The 16,193-nt window shown below is 40.0% G+C and overlaps 1 protein-coding gene across 7 annotated transcripts in view; it reads left to right on the forward strand.

The window, feature by feature from the left end:
• Positions 1–16,193, forward strand: part of AIG1 (androgen induced 1) — a 282,222-nt gene that overhangs the window by 206,319 nt on the left and 59,710 nt on the right. The gene's annotated exons all lie outside the window — the stretch shown is intronic.

Raw genomic sequence — 16,193 nt, forward strand, 5'->3', positions numbered from 1 at the left:
GTGAGTTGAGGGCAGAGGAAAGGGTCCTCTGAAGCCACGTTGGAGAAGGGCTTGTTGGACTTCCCTTTACTACAAGAACACCTGCTATTCTTCACGCATCCTAGCTTTTCCTAGTCATTCTTTATTCCTTGATCATATTCACCCACTTACCAAAACACTTACTGGATTGATTTTTACTTTTAGTGTGTTCTACTTTCATAATCCATAAGCTGCCTATCCTGGTATAGCACAGCACACAGCTATTTTTATAATCCTCTACTCATTTGATTCCTAGCCCCAGTAATCCAGGAACCGGCCATTATATCTAGTTCATGCAACCCATAAAGTTGCACATTCTGTACCTTTTGAATAGTCTTTCTCTCATCTTTTTCCCCTTCATCCTTTCTGATTCTTGAAGCTGAAAGGATTCTCAAGGCTCCAAGTTAGCCCTGCCCTCATCTTGATTCCTTCTTCAGTGGCTACCAGATATCATAGACTTATGACGATCAAAGCAAGAGGAATATGGAGTCAGGGAGATATATTGGCTGGAGCAAGGGGTGGGCCTGAACACAAAAGCTGATGAGCAGTTTTTGAAGGTCCAGTCTCTGTTCATGAGGGAGGCTCCTGGTGAAGAGATAGAAATGCCACTCATCACTGTGTACACTGGGGACTTTTCTGTTTACCTGAGATAGTCACAGAATGGAGACCTGACTCCTAGTGGTCAACCAAAGTAGGTACGAGGAAGGATCTGCAGCTGTGTTTAAGCTTTAAAAAAGTGCCTCTACCCAGGATTAGGCTGCAGAGGCTGATGAAAATGTCAGGTTTCTTTGATTTGGCTGAACTCTGTGAGCACAATGTTGTAATACTGTTGATCTCATGCTGATCTGAAGCTGGCCAAAATATATATCCATGATGAATTATAATAAAAATAGGGAGGATTATGACTTGATATATATACAGTTTGGGAAATAAAGCCATTTAAAATATTGGTCTGTGGGTGAAAATGACAAAACATAGGGCCATAAGGGGGAATAAAACCAAAGGTTGGTTGTGTGATCTACATGTGGAGCTCAGAGCATGTTTCTTCCTCCAGCCCCCTTCCCCAGTGCTCTGCCTCATGAGGGAATTAGCACTTGATATTGTCTGTACGACTGGCATTGTTCCCTGAGCCTCGAGTCTACGGGGACCACAACTAGATGGTCTAACGTGTGCCTTATTCAGCTGAATAAGGTGTTGAATAGCTACAAATTGATAGCAAGTTTTAAAGAGCATGAAGTGCCAACTATGCCCTGGCTAGTAAGAAAGCCAGTTATATGTCAAGGAGGCTTATTAGCTGTGCATGACCATATATAAAATTACAGGGGCTGACTTTATAGCACCAAAATTAGGTGGTGGTAAGGAATTTAATCATGTACTGACCAATTTCTTGTTTCATAAGAGCACTAAGTCCCCATAAGTGCCAATGTCAGCAAATTCATAACCCTGTAGTGCAATTGTGGATTGTCAGAATCTGTTCATTGTAGATATGCCATCTATGGATTTTAAAATCAGAGGTTCAGACTAGCTGTATTACTTGGTGTAGTGTTAACCATGTTTGGTGGATGCTGGATGTGCCACACAGGTCCCTTTTGGGGACTGGACTTACTTCCCCAGCAGGTGGGAGTGCCGTCAGTTTCAGCCCTCTGCTCTAAGCCCTCTCCAGAACTGCCCTCATGTGAAGACAGCAGCCTTACTAAGTTCAGACCCCCTTCCTGTGGCAGCCCTCATCCCATAACTGGTCCATGCTGGGGTATAAAGACCTGACCCACTTCCTCTATTAGGGGCAACTCTGAAGGGCAGGGCCTTCACAGCTTTGCAGCTCCTAGTAGGGTGGGCTCAGGCCCTTGTTCAGACTGCATCGCAAGGCCACACCTTCCTTGCCTAGATCACACTTTCTTATTTTCCCTGGACAGGTGTTGGTCCTAGAACACTTCCCTAATAAACTTCTGCATGCTGATTTCCATCTCAGAATCTGCCACACAGGGAACCTGACCAGCAACAGTACGACAATCTGCATGGCTTAAGTCAGAAGGTGATAAGTTAGAAATAAAGCACTGAAATTTAAAGGGCAAGCATGAGAATGACTCAAATTAAAAAGACAATATCAAGTGTTGACAAGGATTCAGAATAAGTGGAACTCTCATACACTGCTGACGGGAGGGTCTATTGGTACAATAATTTGGAAAACTCTTTGACACTATGTTAAAGCTGAATATCTGTGATCATGTCCTATGAGCTAGCAATTTCTCTCCTCAGTATATATGCCTAAGAAAAATGCAAACATGCCCACCAAAAGAAGAATACACACAAATGGGCATAGCAGCACTCTTCCCAAATGCACCAAACTGGAGAGAACCACAGTGTCGTCAATAACAGAATGAATAAATACATCATATTTTATTCACACAATGGAGTACTATGCAACAATGAGAAGGAAAACTACAGCTCCACAAGGCAATACAGATGAATATCACAAATATAATATTGAGCAAAAGCAGCCAGACACAAAAGAAGACATATCATATGATTCCATTTATACAAATGTAAACATCGGCAAGACTGATGTATGGTGTTTGAAGTCAGAGTGGTGGTTGCCTTTACGGAGATTCATTGTGACAAAAAGAAGTCTGAAGGGGATATTCTGGGAGGCTTTCAAAGCTGTTTTTGATCCAATTGCTGGTTACTGGAGTGAGTTCACTTTAGGAACACTTGTTGATTTTTCTGGACACTCACTATTTGTGCACTTTTCTGTGATACGGTATAGTATTTAAACTCAGAGTTTATATAGTGAAGGAAGAAGAAGGAAGGGCAGATGTAAACACTGGATACAAAAAATGTGACATCACGGATGTAGACAAAAATTCCCAAGATTCAAACAGGACCCCTACTGTCCAGTACTGCAGACTCCTATAGATGACAAGTCTGAGGTCCAGAAGGGCTCCAGTTGGCTCAAAGTTACATAGCCAGCTAATAGTGAAAGACTTCCTGGCCCCGTCCTTTCCCCTCTTCCCACACTTAGCAGAGCCGATGTGGTCACTGGAGTCTCCATTCATCTGAGCTCAGCATTGACCACAGAATCATCCAGGCAGCCTAAGCAAGATATGGAATGTACAGGCAAATAAAACATGAGCAAAGACCTGAAAAAGGCACAGGAATTTGATGTAACAGAAACGTTATCCATTTCACCTATTACCTACTGTCTTCCCAGCCACGCTTCTATAACTATCCACAATGCTTTGTGTTGAAAGTGTGTCATTTTCTTTTTGCAAAGCCAAAGACTACGGAGAAAAGGTTTTGAGCTGTGAGCTAAATTGCCTTTTTCTCCCTTGGCTTTTTGCTGTAATCTTTGGGAGAACTCTAGACTATACTGGGCTCTAAAGGCCCCTTTTGAGAGCATTACCTTATGTCATGGAATCATTGTGAAAAACAGCTAAGTTATAACTACTTTATATGTGTTTAAATAAATTAGTATTTCTCTAAGAGCTTTAATTTCATTTAATAGGTGATAGAGATGACCTTGAAGATTAAAGCTGAAATATTCTTCATTCTTTAAGTATGTTAATATGTGTGTGTGCACATTTGCGTGTGTGCACATGGGTGTGTGTGCTTGTGTGTGTGTGTGCACGGATGAGTGTGTGTGTTTGCATGTGTGCAAATGCATGAATCTGTACTAGTATATAGGCTTGCATGTCATGTGCTTGTGTATGCTTGCATGTGTGTGTGCATATGCACAGGCACATTCTCTATTGATAAAATGCCATTTGCAGGGTGCTTGCCACTCTCTTGAGACTCATGGTTCTCTGCTTTCGATTACACTCAGACTAGTCCAAAACCCCTCTGAACTAATTCTAATCAACTTGGAAGCCACCACACTCAGGCATGAGGCTGTCAAATGTGAGTGTTTGCAGATGTCAGTGCAGAGATGGCAGGAATCCAGGAGGACAGATCAAGGCTTAGTCACTGAAAAATACATGCCAGTGCATCCCAGCTCCAGAGCACCATCGCAGCCCATAAGAAAAACGTGTCATGACAGTAAATCAATAACCCCTTGGAGATGATTCGTTTCTGAAATATCCCTGATTAATTATGCCAGTCCATGCTTGGCAAGAGTACTTTGTTCCAGCATTAACCTAATGCTTTTTGCATGAAGCAGGATTATAACTGGTTCTGATAAGTCAAATTTGACATTTTAAATCAGGCTTTAAAGGTTTGGGTTATAGATTTTATAATGTCTCCATGTCCAACATAATTGCTCTTATTGCTGCTAGTAGATGTTTGCCAATCAATCAAAATAACATTTATTTTCATCATAAACAAGGGTAAATTAAAACCGTTTGAAATCATTGTATTTGAAAACTTAGTGAAGAAGCATCTTTAGTATCATTGAAATTTGCTTCCTCACTGTGATATGGGAGCGTGATGAAATTATAAAAGTAGACGGAAATGTGTTACTATTTTCACCTTGAAAAACTAATGCCTCTACATATTTTGTGAATACACGGCTTAAATTTGGTGGCTTATTCCCATATGATTATGATGTGGGCGCAAAATAGCTCCCTTTCTTTACATAATAGGAAATTATCATTTTTGTCCCTTAAAGATGAATATATCTTTCAGTTTACTTATAAATTGCATTCAGGCACTTATTTCTTATTCTTCTTAAATTGCAAGCGTTTTTTTCTCTAAGAAAAGTTAATGGAAAAAGATTTGCTTAAGGGGAAGTCATACTAATAGGTTCCTTCAACAAAAGCTTAGCATACAATGGTCAACTGGTTTGTACCTTCTCCCTAAAGTACTTCCAATGCATCAGGGTCACCTTCCCTTATGGTAATTATAGCATTATGTTGTATATTACTACACTATTTCTATACTGTATGTGTATACTATTTCTATATGATTATACTGAGATAGATCTCAGTATAGTCATTGAGTGTCATCATGTAGGTATGCGGTGGGAACACGAAAAAGAGGGATTAACTCTGCCCGAGACAGAGCTGACCTTATGGAATAGTGTATTAGTCAGAATAGGCTAACTTACCCGAAGATAGTAACTTCATTCTGAATTCTCTGTAGACTAACCCCACAAAGTTTCTCATTCACACAAAGTGTGTTGTTATCCAGTTGACCCTCCAGAGCAGCTTTCTTCTAGGTGGTAATGCAGGGATCCAGAACCCTTCCATCTATGATCTTAACATGTGGCTCTCAGCTCACTATGGTAGAGAAGAGAGAGAGTGAACACACACCAGCTTTTAAATGCACTGGCCTAGGAGTGTCCACATCGCTTCTGTTAATAATAGGCCCGTTGGCCAGGACTGGAGCCTTCTGTGGCCCCGCCTAACTGAGGATGCATAGAAGTGTGAGGCTGATTCTTTGATGGGAGGAAAATGACTCTGCGATATGTATATACCAAGGATAAAATCCCAAATATTAAGGGATTGCAGTCAGAAAGAGGAAGATGAACAAAGACGTGAAAGTTTGAGGTCTTTTAGTGGAACAATAACAGTTGCCAGTCCAGAGTGGTATAAGATTAATCTGGAAAAGTAGGTTGAATCACATAGTAAGGGCCTTTGAAGGCAATGCCAAGAAACTTGGACGTCGCCTGAAAATAGTGGGAAGATTTTGGCCAGGCGCAGTGGCTCATGCCTGTAATCCCAGCACTTTGGGAGGCCGAGGTGGGTGAATCACAAGGTCAGGAGTTCAAGACCAGCCTGGCCAACATGGTGAAACCCCGTTTCTACTAAAAATAGAAAAATTAGCTGGGCGTCGTGATCGGCACCTGTTATCCCAGCTACTTGGGAGGCTGAGGCAGGAGAATCGCTTGAACTTGGGAGGCGGAGGTTGAAGTGAGCCGAGATCATGCCATTGCACTCCAGTCTGGGCGACAGACTGAGACTCTGTCTCACAAAAAAAAAAAAAAAAAAAAAAAAAATTGTGGGAAGATTTTAAAGAAGAGAACCACATAGTCAGAATTATGTTTTTAAAGCCATACTCTGACATTGGAGGATGCTGATGTCTATGAATAAGTGGATTCTACTGAGAAAATATCTGAAAAGCAGGTGAATAACATTAAAATCCTAGGTTATTGTTTTCAAGGTTCCTTTTGTTAAATTTCAGAGTGCTATGAATGATGTTTCATTTTTCTATAGTTGCTCCCCAAACTTGTCACTTTTTTCTGCTCTTTAAGAAAATACTTCAATGCTTTAAATTTTACTGACTGCAGGAACATCTACTTGAGTTTCACTTTTCCCTTGCCATTCACCTCTGCTGTGTCCCCCATTGCTCTCTCTTCTTGCATTCTTCACCTCACTCCCCAGAATGTTTCTGTATTATTCCATTTTCATGCTGCTGATAAAGATATACCCGAGACTGGGTAATTTATAAAGAATAAGAGGTTTAATGGACTCATAGTTCCATGTGACTGCGGAGGCCTCACAATCATGGTGGAAGGCGAAAGGCACGTCTTACATGGTGGCAGGCAAGAGAGCATGAGAGCCAAGCAAAAGGGGAAACCCCGTATAAAACTGTCAGATCTTGTGAGACTTATTCACTACCATGAGAGCAGTGTGAGGGAAACTGCCCCCATGATTCAATTTTCTCCCACCAGGACCCTCTCAAAACATGTGGGAATCGTGGGAGCTACAATTTAAGATGAGAATTGGGTGAGGACACAGCCAAACCATATCAGTTTCCAAAATGCTTTTAAGGAGAGTGGGCCACCAAAAACACAAGAAAGGTAGCACAAATCTCAGAAAGAGAATGCCTGTCCGTGACAGCAGCTTGGAGTTACTCTCCCTTCTTCCCCTCTACCTCCATGAGGCCCTTGCTTCCTATGGGATTTACCCTCTGACATGGGCATAAAGACTGACCTGTTGTCCCTCAGACCCTGGAATCTTAAGAAGCTGAATGGTGGGGCAATGAGAGACAATTTCAGGTTCCTTCTCCCAGGCACAGCCATGACACAGTCAGCTCCCCTTCCCTCATATGAGATCTTCCCCTGGCCATTCTTTTATCCTTCAGTTGTCCTGGTGCTCCATAGGCAGTGGAGCATTGGGAGTCAAACTGCCCAAGTCTGAGCACAAACTCACCACCTTCCAGTTGGATAAACTTGTGCAACTTTCTTAACTTCTTGTGCCTCAGTCTCTGTAAAATGGAATTGATGATGATAATAACATATTATTCAGGCATTATCTTGAGAATTAAATGAGTTTTATTCCATGTAAAGTGATCAGTACAGTTCCTGGTATGCAATAAATAGATCTCACAGAATAACTTCAATTATTTGCATGTGTTGTGTGAGCCACTTCTACTCCAAGATCCTATACATGCAACCCCAGTGAATGAGATCTTTTCCAAGGTGAGAGACTTTAAATTTTTATTCACCTAATTGAGACACGTTTCCTAGAACAGCAGTCCATTGGAGGCAAGGATGACTGATGTATAGGGAATACAGTATTTATTGAATGAATGAATGAATGAACAAACGAGAATGGGAAGCAGTGTGTATCAGTAAAAGAGCATGTTTTAGAGTCAGGTAGATCTGGAATCAAATGTTGGCTACACCATTTATCAGTTCTACACTACCTTTGACAAGTGAACCCCTCTGTTCCTTCATTTCATCATGTATAAAATGAAGAAGATAACTACTGCATTAGGATTGTTGTGAGAATTAAATATAACAGTGGGAAATGTCTAGTATAAACTCAGCATATATTAGGAGCTCAGTAAATGGTAGCTATTATTATTGTTATTCCATATTTCTGCACATCCAGTTAATGATAGGGGAAGCAGCATAAACACAGAGAGATGAAATAAATATTTTCTTTGTTTACCTGTCAAATTGACATTTACAAAGTTAGATTAGCTTTCTTTTTTTCTTTATCTTATGTTGTTTTCAGTATTGTGGAGCTTATTAAAGTAAAGGAGAAAAAGAAGAGTAGAAAAGGGGAAATTGTAGGTGACGAGGCTGCAGAGAGGTGAGGAAGAGGTGTGAGGCTGGGGAAGTGGCCTAGAAGAAAGTCATGGAAAGTCCCTTCCTTGAAAAGCCAGCAGGATAGAAACCAGGCAGGAGAGGGGAGCGACTTGGCAGATAAATCTCTCCTTTCTTCACTCCCTTCTCCACTCTTTCTCCAGCTTAATCTTTCTACTATTAATATCCAAATTTGTTTCTCCTACTTCTCTAGATCTTAAACTCCATGGAAGATGTCTAAACCTATAGAGGAACCTCTGCTTCCTGCAGGGCATACTCCAGCTCAAAGCCCTCTAGGGTTTGGCAGACACCTCCCTCACCCTCACCCGTGCAAACCCAGCTCTTCATCCTCTTTCACGTCTTGCAGTGGTAACAGTGCCCTTAGTGGACTGTGCTGTACCTTTACATACTTTTTCTTCTCCTTGGCCATGTGAATGAATGCTGTCTTTTACCCTTCTGCTTATCAACCCCTAGTCACATTTAAAAACCCAGTTCAAATGTCTGCCATGATATGAGATCTTTCCTTGACATAACCAAGCAGAGCAAATCACTCTGGTCTTTGCGCCATTGTTGGTCTGCAAGTCTGCATACAGCTCATCATAGTATAGTGGTTTGCTTGTCTGAGGGCATTCATTAGAGGTGCTATTCTGTGAGAACTACACATACTAATTGGGAAATCTTCGTGGAAGAAAGCAAACACTAGGTCACATTAAAAATGGGTGTTATATTTTATGGTACAACAAGGGTCATCTCTAGCATCCCACTCACAAAAAGAATTCCTTAATTGGTAGCCCACAGGCTGCTGAGCTGAATAGGAAAGAGAAAATACATACCACACTGCAGCCTCCTGGTAATGTCATGGCCCCTTAGCACCTCCTGGGTGTCCTCATTAGGAGGATTCAGCAAGAGATAGTTACTGCCTCAAGTCATATTTAAAATCTTTAAATGTAAAAGTAATAGCCCAGTAAAACGTGTCACTGTCCTAGTGTAACAGTTCCTATGACATATAGTTGCTCTTAATTGCTATGATATGCATGTCTTTATTAAGTGTGCAACACTGTTTTATTTGGCATAATTATTAAAACCATATCCTAAGAGTTGTTGGGGCTGATGTTAGAAGTGAGTAAATTCCAAATTTAGTCCTTAGCCTAAAAAGAGTTTTGGAAGTGCCCAGAACATACTGGCACTCAGTAAGTGTTGTTCTGTCTGAACCGGAGTTTTTCACCTTGGGTCACTGTTTCTAACCTCATTTTGAACATGAGGTTGTTCTGGTGTAAGAGCATCTCAGCCTGGTTTGACAGCTGGCAGGAACAGGTACCCAACCTATGCCAAAAAGGCACAGTTAAAAATGCCCTGGCAGTTTCCAGAGAGAGATTCTATGCCATACTGATAGGTAGCACCAAACTAAAGCCAGCACCAGGCCCTGGGGAGAGGGAGACCCATGACAAGAGGAAGTTCTGTTTGACTTCTGGAGAAACAGAAACTATAGTGGCTGAGACTGGCAGTTCCTCATCGTTCAAAACACTACAATGTCTCTACTAGGAAGGGAGGGAGGGAGGGAGGCAGATTTTGAGCTGACCAATTAGCAAAATTAATAATGATAGTTTCAAGATAAAACATTTTGTCAGATTTCCCAAGGTAAAAATTCAGGGGATTTTTTTGGAGCCTGCATCAGTTTTCTTTCCAAGCTACTTGGGATGTCATTTCTATCTCCCTTGAAGAGGAGAAACATCTCATCCAGCTAACACTGTACACTGGTCCCAAGGGAAGATCCACCTTGATTCTCTTCATGCCCTCACTAATGCTGCGTTTTCCTGTATTCTTCGAACATTTGACTTATTTGGGAAGCCTAGAAGCTTTGCCAAAGATTAGGATCAGCCAGAGTTTGGTGATTTTTCTCAGTTTTTCTCATGTCCCCTTTCTGTTGTTTTAGATCATGTTTTGCTGATGCAGTGGGCTTTATTTTCAAACCTGGAAATTTCTTCTTGCTTTATTTCAGGATAAAAGTGTTCTCATTTTTAATACCCTTTTGTTCTATGGGGGATGAGAGGAAACAGGAAAAAATAAACAAAATATTCAAGTTACAATCTAGAGTGCACAACTTTTTGTATCTTAGGATAGTTTTTCATTCTATTCTTACTTACAATATAGCTATAAACTTATTGGACCTCCTAGGAACCCTTCCTTATCCCATCTTCGTAGGCAAGTCCAGTCACATCGCTGGCCCTGCCTGCAGTCCAGGTGCTCATAAGAATACAGGTGCACAGTAACACAAAGATATGCACGTTGCAAAGATATGCATGTCTTTATTAAGTGTGCAACACACACGCACATGCACACTGCCATCTTTTTATTTATGATCCAAAGTTGTCGTTGGGTTATCAGAAAACATGAAGGCAAGAACAAGCTCATTTAGTAATTTGATGCACACATAACTGTGCAAACACTTCCAGAGGCCTGCCTGTATCCTACAGTTGCCAGTAGCAGACAGGGGATTGCCAGGTCTCTTATGACCCAGTGAGGCTGGCCACACCTCACCTAGAAAAGCTGGTTTTACTTCTGAGGAAGAAACGATTTTTGCCCGGTGTTCATATGATATGGGAGTAGTACCCTCCTATTAAAAAATATTTTGGAGAGGAGGAGAAAGACCAGAGAAATGGCAGTTGAACATACTCTTCAAATATTGCCTATTAATTTTTGTGTTGTACACTCTGATTATAACTCTCAATTCTAGAGATCTAAAATAATCTTGAGAGGTCCCCTAATTCATCCATCTGACTTGCCTGGATTTGTGCCATCATGCAGCATAATTTTTGTCCTTCTATTAATCCACAGCGAAGGTTATTCCAAAACTTCTCTGTAGTTTATAGGTCATTCATTGCCATCACAGATAGTCCAAAATTTTCCCCAAGAGCCAGTCCAGATCCTTCTTGTGTAGTGTGAACATTTTTCCTTTAATACCATTACATTCGTCTGTCAGAATCTAAACTTCCAACTCATCCATCTTTCCAGTTTCCTGGTGAAAGAACATCCATTCATAAATAATCTAGTAGTTAGAAGGTACAACTACAACTTATGAATAATCTATTCCAGTATACCCTGGTATGTAGGCTGTATAGCTCTTGCGTTTTGCAAGATAATTTATGTAGCACAGGGACGTGACATTAAATAATATTGAATTGCATAGTGAAAAGTTCATTCCCTCTGAATTATCTTTCAGTCCTTCTCATTCTGTTTAGGAGAGTCTCTCTTTCACGCCAGTATATCTTTTTTTCTTTTCTTTCTTTCTTTTTTTTTTTTTTTTTTTTTTTGAGACCGAGTCTCGCTCTGTCACCCAGGCTGCAGTGTGGTGGTGCGATCTCGTCTCACTGCAACCTCCTCCTCCTAGGTTCAAGTGATTCTCCTGCCTCAGCCTCCCAACTAGCTAGGATTACAGGCGCCTGCCACCACGCCTGGCTAATTTTTATTTTTTTAGTAGGGACGGGGTTTTGCCAAGTTGACCAAGCTGGTCTTGAACTCCTGACCTCAGGTGATCCGCCCGCCTCAGCCTCCCAAAGTGCTGGGATTACAGGCATGAGCCATTGTGTCCAGCTTCATGCCAGTATATCTTTAATGCCCCTCTACACTTATTAATGTGCTTATTTAACACAGATAGGGCAGGCCTCAGAATAATCTAATAAGATTAATTCATTTTTATTGTATTTGTTTTTGCGGTTATCTTCTATTTATGGCAAATGTTATTCTATTTATGAGAGTTTACATACAGTTTTTCTTTAAGTACATTTATTTAAGAAAAATGTGAGTGAATTGGGTGAGAACTTTAAAAAAAAAAATCAAGTAGCATGAACAGGGCCACAGTATGGCTTTTGTAGATTTTAAGCACTTTGTGTTAGTGAGTCCCTTCTTACATTAGTGTGTATGTGTGTATATGTATATGATGTTTTATGATGGCATTGGTATACAGATGAATATAATCTTCAACTCTGAAAGTTCATTTTTTCTTCTGATTCTAAAAGAAACTAAGACATTTTCATGGGCCCTGGCATTGTGTCTACTGTCCCTAAAGCATAGGTGGGTCAGCCCTGGCATGTGTTACAACAAAACTCATTAGCTCTTCAGGAGAAGCACTGATTTAATCCAACTGCCTCATTTCACAAAGAATAATAATAAGCTTCACACATGTGTGAGAACCTGCGAGTCTGAGAGTGAGGAAGGACAAAATCAGAACTAGATCTCAGATGCCAGCCTCCTAATCTTTCCACTTCATTACGCTGCTGTCTTCCTTTGAGCCTCTTCTGCAAAAGCCCTTTTTCTTGTCCCATCTGCTTCAAGGTCTTCACATCAGAATTAATCATGGGTCCTTCCGTGAATCCAGCCCCATCTCAGGTGTGAGGACTGCTCTGTGTGGAGGTGACACCCCCTTGTGGATCTCTTCTGCAAATAGACCTTTGTCATGGGAGGCCAGTCAGTTCACAGCCTCTATGGCAGTGGAGTCAGTTCACTCCGCTCCATCACGGGGGACCCACCAAGACCCCATTAAGAAAAGCACAAATGATGCAACAAATCAGGATAGATTTAAGCTTCGTTTTTTGGACACAATCTTCCAAATGATAGCTCCTCGTTAAAACTAGCTAAAATGGATGATAGAGCGTGGGATAGGTTCACCACTTATATCCTAGACCAGTACTTTCTAGGATGGAGTTTATATGGAAGACCAAAGGTTTACTCCTTGGGCTGTCAACCCTTCATTTTACTTAGCCCTTCAAACAAGTCAAGCCTTGTTTTTAACTCAGCTCCTGGGGAATTGTTCTGTTGACAATGTACTGCAGAAAACAGTCCAAACAATTCTTAAGAGCCAAGAGCCACCTTTGGTGACCAGACTTTGTAACCTTCTCATTTATCCAAGGTGTATTTCAGGTATACATCTACCTGAAGATACTACAAGTTGTAAATGGTATTTGTGTTTGGGGAAACAGCAACAGATCATTCTTCAGCTCGCTTCCAGCCATCTGTAACTCTCATCATACCACTAGAAAGTTCTGACTTTCAAAAAGTAACAGATGCTGGTGAGGTGACGAAGAAAAGGGAACACTTATACACTGTTGGTGGGAGTGTAATTCAACCCATTGTTGAAGGTAATATGACGATTCCTCAAAGAGCTAAAAGTAGAACTACCGTTAGACCCAGCAATCCCGTCACTGGGTACGTGCCCAAAAGAATAGAAATCATTCTGCCATGAAGACATATGTGCACAAATGTTCATTGCAGCACCACACACAATAGCAAAAACATGGAATCAACCTAAATGCCCATCAGTGACAGATTGGATAAGGAAAATGTGGTGCCTGTACACCACAGAATACTATGCAGCCATAAAAAAGAATGAGATCACATCTTTTGCAGGAGCATGGATGGAGCTAGAGACTGTAATCCCTAGCAAACTAATGCAGGAACAGAAAACCAAACACCGCATGTTCTCACTTATAAGTGGGAGCTAAATGATAAGAACTTATGAACACAAAGAAGGAAATAAAGACACTGGGGTCTACTTGAGGGGGAGGTTGGGAGGAGGGAGAGTAGCAGAAAAGATAACTATTGGGTACTGGGCTTAATACCTGGGTGATGAGATAATATGTACAACGAACCCCCCATGACATGTGTTTACCTATGTAACAAACCTTCACATGTACCCCCAAATCTAAAATAAAAGTTAGAAAAAAATTCTGACTTTATGCTAGCTAATGTTATTATTATTGTTGATATGATAATATACCACAGGAAAAACATATTTAGCAAAAATCATTTTTTACAGTGAAGACCTTTTCATTTGTTTTGAGGCCCAACCAAAAAATAATTCCAATCTGTTGGGAGATAATGTAAGTGATCTGCAATTATGCACTCCTACAGGTTTAGTGATTCAAACATTATTCAACTGTGATATCTTTTAAAAATATAATACTAATGCAGAAAAAAGAGCATGAGATTTGGAGGCATACAGAACTAGCTTTGTATCCTACCTCCAGACCTACTAGCTCTGTGATCTTAGGCAAGATAATTAACCTTTCTGAGCCTTTTTTGCCCCATCTGCAGAATGGAGTTAATAATATCCATACAATATGTTGTTCTGAAGATTAAATTATCTGGAAAAATATTGACTGAGTACCTCTCTTGTGCCAGGTTAAGTGCTGCAGATACCACAGTGAGCAAAACACTAAGAGTGCTGTTCTTATGCAGTGATGATTTTAACTGGAGTTAAATATTTCCTTCCTGGTTCTTAAGTCATTGAAGCAGAGTATTACCTGAGAATGGATTGGAACTGGATTTCACGTAGCTGTAGGTCTAAAATAATTATCTCTCTTGCTGCTATAGATTTTAAGTTATAATTCAACTGCTAAAGGTTACTTATTCAGCAGGACCATTCATAGTTTTTTACCATTCTTTTAGTTCACAAGACTTTAGTTATCTGTAAGGCAACATTTATATTTGCAGTAAATATTTTCTGCTAATTTATGTTTGTTAATATATACTATGTATAAATAAACATAATTTGCATTATAAATTTCTAGAGAGGGAGATACACAGTCTTTAGTGCATGAAAATTCCAAATGATAAGCTGTTATGACATAGAAAAAACCTTCTACTAAGATTTGTCACTGGACAAACCTGCACATGCACAGCTAGCCACAAAAAGATCTTTTGTCTGTGGTTATGTCACTGATGGGACAAGTTGCTCCTGTTTAGTGGTGATGACACCAGTGATGAAGTGATCTAGAAAGATATTCCTTTTTCAAATTGATTTTCTTCCTGGAATGGTTAAAGTACATCCTGATTCTCCCAGATACATCTGATCATCAGCAAGTATCAGATGTCCTATCTGGAAGATATGCATACATTTTATCACTTTCCTTGATAAAATAATGACAACTGAATAAGCATATTCTGATTGGTTATTTATACAACCAATATATATTTATTTAAAAATGGAGGATTTTCTACTTCATTTGGAGCAATGAATGAAGGGTAGAACTTAAAAAATTTATTAATATCAGTGATCCAAAAGTAATGTCATTGTCATTTATGATCCACACAGGCCCTCAGGGTCAGCATTATCATCAGTGTAAAGGTTTGATCTGCAGGTATTTTTCTTCTATGTAAGATTTGATAAGACATAGCCTTATTGCTAGCTGTATATTTGAATTTTACATGAATGCACCATTGTAAAACTGTTGTTGCCATCTCAAACTGTTGGTGACATTCCAGGCTGATGTCATCTGAGGTAACTAGATTACAATGAAAAACCAATCAATAGATCTTTAAAATGCATGCTGTCTCTGTACTAGCACACATGTACGTTGGCTTGCATGACTTCCTTCACAGCTAATTATACTGTTTTTAAAAAATAGTAATAAAGAAGATAAAAGATAAAGAAATATAAAGCTACCCAACTGTGGAATCACTCACCTGATTTTCTCAGAATGCCACACTCTAATTACTAATGTATTGGCAGTCAGCACAGTTATCTAGAAGAGAATGTTTAAGGCAAAGATCATCCACTGTCTTAATATTTCTTACAAAATCATGTCTTTCTATTTTTTTCTAGGAATATAAACAATAGGTTGCTCCAAAGATGTTCATTTAGATATCCCCAACATGCCTCTTGCCTGCCAAGGCCTACTTGCCACCTGGTTCTATTTTGCTAGAATACTTATTAGACTTTGAAAATCATAATATTCAATTTCCTGCGTTTTCCTTGAATACACAAATAATACAGGCAGAGCAAGGCAACGATTCTTTCACGGCTGTTTAGGAAGTACTAAATAGAATTTAAACCTGCTGATGGGTCAGTTTTCAGTTCTGCCATCTTTATACTCTTGAGAAAGTCTCCAGTATTGGAAGGTAAATATATATCCTGGCCCAGTTTTATCTTAGAAACTCTTTGTTCCTTATATCTGTCCACTAAATTTCAAAACCAAGGGCATTTGAATATCTGAAAGGTTTAAGAATTTTAGTTTCCTTTCTTCTTACCTATAGATGGGATAAATTTCATCTCCATCCTGTTCCAATAAACTTAGTGTCTAGAGTAACCACTGAATCAGAAAAACAAATAGATGTTCTACTCAGCTTCTTGGGATTCTGCCTTCAGACATCATGTCTAAATTCATGCACTCCTGGTCCAAACTGGCACACCCTTTCTGGAAGCTAATTTGGC

Source organism: Pongo pygmaeus, chromosome 5 (assembly GCF_028885625.2).
Source record: "Pongo pygmaeus isolate AG05252 chromosome 5, NHGRI_mPonPyg2-v2.0_pri, whole genome shotgun sequence".
In the NCBI taxonomy this organism is placed as follows: domain Eukaryota; kingdom Metazoa; phylum Chordata; class Mammalia; order Primates; family Hominidae; genus Pongo; species Pongo pygmaeus.